Raw genomic sequence first — 6,146 nt, 5'->3', positions numbered from 1 at the left:
GATAAGAGATAACCAAGAGTGGATCCGGTGAAGACGAGGATGTGTTACCAAAGTTCCTTCCTTTTGAGGGGAAGTACGTCTCCGTTGGAGCGGTGTGGAGGCACAATGCTCCCCAAGAAGCCAATAGGGCCACCGTATTCTCCTCACGCCCTCACACAATGCGAGATGCCGTGATTCCACTATTGGTGCCCTTGAAGGTGGCGACTGAACCTTTACAAACAAGGTTGGGGCAATCTCCACAACTTAATCGGAGGCTCCCAACAAGACCACGAAGCTTCACCACAATGGAATATGGCTCCGAGGTGACCTCAACCGTCTAGGGTGCTCAAACACCCAAGAGTAACAAGATCCGCTAGGGATGAGTGGGGGAATCGAAAATCCCTTGGTGGAAGTGTAGATCAGGGCCTTCTCAACCACTCCCGAGCAAATCAACAAGTTTGATTGGCTAGAGAGATAGATCGGGCGAAAATGGAGCTTGGAGTATTTAATGGAGCTTGAGCAATAAGTTGAGCTTGGGGGAGGAAGATGTAGGTGAGAAGGAAGAAGGGGACTCCCTTTTATAGTGGGGGCAACAATCCCGTTGCCCCCCACCAACCAGCCCCGCACAGGGCGGTACTACCGCTGAGATGGGGCGGTACTACCGCCAGGACAACGGTACTGCCGCGCCAGCCAGCGGTACTGCCGCTCTGGGGAGACAAGTAGGGAACGGACCCAAATGTGGTACTACCACGGTGGTAGGGCGGTACTACCGCTCCTGGAACGGTACTATCGCCACTACAACCGTGACTAGTGCCGCAAAACCCGACACGAGAAAAAGACCTCTCGAATCGAGGCGGTAGGAACCAGTCTGCCCAGCGGTACTACGGCAGTGGGGTCAAGGGCGGTAGTACCGCTGTGGAGCGGTACTGCCGCTTGTGACCCTTCGGCCGTAGTACCGTAGGAAGTGCGGTACTACCGCTGGGGCGCGCGCACGAGAGAGAAGAAATATCTAAAAGAAGCTGAGGACAAGGCGGAGGTGCCAGGCCCCCAGCGGTACTACTGCTGTGGAGCCACGGGCAGTACTACCGTTGCGGAGCGGTACTGCCGCTTGTGGCTTCTCAGCGGAACTACCGCTGGGTGCAGGGTACTACCACTTTGACCCAGCCAGGACAAGGAAGAGAGAGGAGAGATCTCTTCAATGGAAAGGAAATGCTCGGAGGGTGAGAAGCTGATGTGTACGTGATGATTCCACCCATGTAAAACCCAAGTGGACCCCCTCTTGATAGTACGGTGCCCTCTACGCAACTAGTCCACGGAGAAAGAAACGAAAGAGCTACACCATCTTGGAATACACTCCGAGGGGAAGAAGGCGTCTCGTGCCAGGGGAGAATCTGTGAATAATTCAAAGCACAAGATTAGTCCGCAAACATGTTGTCATCAATCACCAAAACTACCTTGAGAGAGTTATGCCGTAACAACTTGTACCGAGGATTATTGTAAGAGAGCACTTCTATAATTATGCAGATATAAATTGTTTGACATTCATGTCAACAAACTACAAACCACCATGCATGTTGTCTGGTCACGTTCTAACGGGATGATTATAAAATGATTTACCTTCAAACTATATTGACAGGAAAATAGATTAGACTCAGCTTAATCTTTGACCTCGTGTAATTAGCACTTGGTTGTTTGCAAAAACAGTTCATCTGGTTATATTTAGTACCTACAGAAGCGAGCATAGAAATGTTTATCCTCACAAACAAAGAATTAGAATGCATGTGTAAGACCAATACTATAACTAGTTATCAAGAAAACTAAACAATAGAAGAAACATAAAATAAAGGATGGAAGATTGGACCTACCTGAATAAGAATGCCACAGGATACAGCAGGAATTCCTTCTTTATGGCTGGCTCCCATAGAATTTCCAGAGAATGCATATTGACCAAGCTCATGCAGTCCTCGATAGAGCAAAAATCCAGGGACAACCTTCGTAACTAATATCCAACCACCTGAGTAGAAAATACAAACCTTGTTATCTGTAGTCATAACATGTAAATTGAATAGTAGATTACTGCTAAGTTAGCAGCTTACAGTGAAAAGTTCTATCCTTTAGAAAAGGGAAAAGAAATGCCACCTATAAGCCAGAGCCAACAATATAGATGGCCAATCATTGCAGCAGCAGAATAAATGAAAATTTTCACTTTAAGAAGGAATCTTGTCTCAAGATGTTAGAGGTTTAAGTCACTGATTGTGGCTATCTTAGCAGATGAAACGAAAGATGCCACAAAAAGGCAAAAAACCAATCTGTAAAAGTATGTAGATGAGGAAAAAAATATGCTATAGTAATTGACTCCATCAAAAGGATCAATTTGGTTAGTTTGCTGCGGTAGTCTTGAAGCAGAGAGTAATTTGTTGCTGAGGTGTTGACTGTGGCTCCATTAATTGTACATTTCAGGAGTCTGGCAGGGCTGCTGTTAAGGTATCTGGGACTGGGAGAGCTACTGTCAAGGTGTCACACAGAGCTGTTTCTACTGCTAGGGTCGGGTTTTTGCCTCATGTATAGTGGAGCCTCGACATGGAGCTCAAGCCATTATGGCTGACAAGAAGTGTGCTATCACGGGTCAGTTGAGCTATTCTACCGAAGATTGTTGGTTTCAGTACAATATTTTTATTGGTTTCAGTTTGCTGAACTTAACAACCTTTAGCTGCTCCCACCTTCCTAAGTACAAGACCATATGCAGTATTTAATGCTATGCTAGTGTTTTGTCTCAGCAGGAGTCTAACCAAAAAGACATGTGCTTGATTGCTATCCCTGCTGGTATCAATCAGAAGAAAAGTGTAGTTGCCTTTATGAAGAAGGTACTTTGTTTACTACTTCTTTCGGCAGTAATTTGTCCATACAATTATCATGAACTCTTGAATGCTCAGTTTCTTGTAGATAACTTTACAGCTATATTGTTCCACTACGATGGGAAGGTCAATGAGTGGAATGATCTACCATGGGCACGACCTCTTTTTACCCTTGCACTGAACTAAGAGTCAGACCTTGACTATCTATAATTTGTATCGATCTGGTATCATTTAACTTCGAGATGACATATACTCCCTCCGTCCCATAATATAATAGTGTCAAAACGCTCTTATATTATGGGACAGATGGAGTATCTTTTAGGTGGTTTGCTAAAAGGTTCCTCCATCCTGCCGTCGTCTCGATGTACAAGTATATATTTCTTTGGGACGAAGATCTTGAAGTAGATAACTTTAACCCAAGAGGGTATATGTGTTGCATGAACCCTGGTATTGTTCTTAAACCTGTCATTTCCTATCTGTCATTAAAAAATATGCCTTGTGCCAAGGTATCAGTCATGGAATGTGTTCAGAGTGCAATGCATTCTGCACTTAAATCCTGGTCCAGGCAGCTACAGCCTACAAGTATAACAATGCAGTTTTGCCATTGCAAAATCAATTGTTGTGTGTTGCTGCCTGGTATGTGCTAGGCAGCAAAGCTATATCTGTTTTGAGAATGATGCAACTAATTTGTGTATTACATTCGGAATGTCGACATTGGAGTGTCTTGATTCTAGTGTTCTCCCCCTAGATAAATTGATCTGTTGATTCTTTGTACCAATTTGGCTAACATTGTAATATGGAGCAGGTATTTGAATATAGTGAAATCAGAAAGGCTGGAGATATCTCAACCTGGTCCTGACTTTTATCTGAAATTCATAATCTGGTAATTGTTCGTAAAAAATAGGGAATTTCCACAGGTAGATTTTATGTAATGCAACACCCTGTTTGGTTGACTTGAATTTTACAGAATAACAAACTAAGAATATATATAATTTGATGGAAGAGTCAGTTGGGCTAATAAAGATTGTTCAAGAGAAAGGGCCACCTTGTTCTGGGTATGTTTTCTTTCTTAAACTCTTTCTTGTGGTATTACATCTGCTTTCCTTGTTAACTAAATGTGTTAGTTACTATTTGATCTGGTGTAGACTGTAGCACACTAGCATTGTCTTGCTGCTTAATGACCATAGTACGCTAGCAAGAAGCCTGCATCAGGTATGCACTTGCGTGAAAATTAATTGATTTCAGATTGGTCGAGGGCATGGCACCGGTTTTCTCAAAATCTGCTTGGCATCTCATCCAGGTAAGGTTTGTATTTGAGTTTAGGTTTCAACCAAGTTGTAGACCTTTTATGTTGATCAGTCCCATATTTAACTTGAATAGCTCATATTTAACCATGTACGGAAAAGCACACAATACGCTGCCATGAGGGTGGATCTAAATAAATAGAGCGGTGACACACACAAAAATCACGAAGGTCCCCAACCCTTCCTACCCTGGTGGGGTCGATTGATTTAACAACTGAAAACTGATGATGCGCCATATGAAAAAAAACTACCCAGATGCTCATACCTCAGACGAAGGGAGGGCCCAGCCCAATGGACAGAGGCTGCGATGGGGTGGAGACGGCAACATGACGTCCCAGAGACCAAGGGAGGAGAGGAGACGGCGCCGGCAGTGCGATGCTGCATCGGCCGCCGCGCACAAAGAGGGCAGAGCTTGGGGAGGAGATGTTGGCGACATGTGTGGGGAGGAGGCACGGGAGCACCACCTGGAGGCCTCTCTCTTTTTCCCTCCTCCTCCTCCTCCTCCTCTTCTTCTTCTTCTTCTTCTCATCTTCTCTCTCTCTCTCTCCTGCATATTGAATCAAGCGCGGCCGCCATCGCCCTCTGTCAGGGAAGCACGCCTCCGCGCACGCGCACCTCAGATCCCGGGGTAGACGAGATGCGGGAGAGTGGGGTGGGGGTGACTGGCGTGGGAGGATGGAGCAGGAGCATGGAGCCGGCTAGGGTTCGTGAGGGACGAGAGGATTGGGCGCACAGGGCATGGGAGGAGTCGGGCGTGTGGGAGGAGTCCTTTTCCCCCTCTCTCTCAGCTCTCTCTCACCCAATCGCTACCATTTTTTTGTCATGCCTGATGACGTGTCTAGCGGGAGGGATGGCCCTTCATGCACACCTTATTGTTTTGGATTGGGCATGCCTAGCTAGATGGACGCTTGCATGCAGAATCTAGCGATACTTTTTCTCTTCTAATTATCTGATGCACGGGGGAGGCAGCCAAAGATTACGCTCGTCATACCTATTGGTGAAAGTCTATGTGGCAAAATGATGACGTGGATACTGTGCATGTTGAGAGAATGCTAGTAGTGGGGAGCAACTTCTTAAGAATGGTAGATACTAAAGTTCTCATCACACAACAAATAACAAGCAATGAAATGAACTTCAGCTCAACCAATCCTCGGTGTTGGAAATGCTTGCTTTGAACCGAAGTGAACCTCTGGGAAGGGCCAGCCACTGTCAGTCTCGAGACCAACGCAGGACTGGTCATCCAGGCTGAAGCGGGCTATGTCAGGACCCATATTGCGATGGTAGGGAAGCATAGCAATGACCGAGGCATAGATACAATTGCTTCTCATAAATGGTAGTAACTTTGTGTTAACAGCAGCTAGATCACCTTTCACCATGATTGGATAGTTTTGTCCAAGGAAGAGCGAGTTTCCTCCAAGACTTTTTTATACTGAACCAGGGAGAAGGTGTTGGCGCTAGTACACTAGTATCCATCCCGAATACCCTGCAACGGATGTTGGCATAGGTCCGGAGAGTGCGACCATGCGTGACAACACCTGCTTCCTTAGTAACATCAGCAGTGCCCTGTATACAGACAAGAAGAGGTGATCCATCGGAATAAGTTGCCAGGCGCCACTGAGTATATGGGTCCTGCTCGTCCTCATGCTCGTGATCATCAGCATCGTCATCTCCCCCTTGGTTATAATTTTTTTCAAGTATAGGTGGTGGAATGTTCACATGACCTTGGAAACACAAGAAGGTTGATTAATTAGTAAAGGGAAACTAGCTAACCCACATGCATATGGATGAAACAATTATAATTACGGTGGAAGACAAACGTACCTAAAGCATGATGATTCCATGCAAAAACTGTGCCAGGAGTGGTGGCAGCAAACACAAGACCCTCGTATTGAATTGCATCATAGTACTCATCCATGTACATAAATTGATTTTTCAGCAATATCCATCGAGGCGTGGAAGTAAGGAAGGCAACAAGCTTGTCGAAGATAGCAACAACTTCATAGTTCGT

The 6,146-nt window shown here is 45.5% G+C and overlaps 1 pseudogene; it reads left to right on the top strand.

The window, feature by feature from the left end:
- Nucleotides 1-2,143: 2,143 nt before the first annotated feature.
- Nucleotides 2,144-4,280, top strand: LOC125516579 (uncharacterized; annotated as a pseudogene).
- The last annotated feature ends 1,866 nt before the right edge of the window (nt 4,281-6,146 follow it).

The sequence above is a fragment of the Triticum urartu genome, chromosome 6A (assembly GCF_056163025.1).
Source record: "Triticum urartu cultivar PI428250 chromosome 6A, HENAU_Tu73, whole genome shotgun sequence".
Taxonomy (NCBI): domain Eukaryota; kingdom Viridiplantae; phylum Streptophyta; class Magnoliopsida; order Poales; family Poaceae; genus Triticum; species Triticum urartu.
Note: the sequence above shows the minus strand (reverse complement) of the source record. Positions and strands in the feature narration are given on the sequence as shown.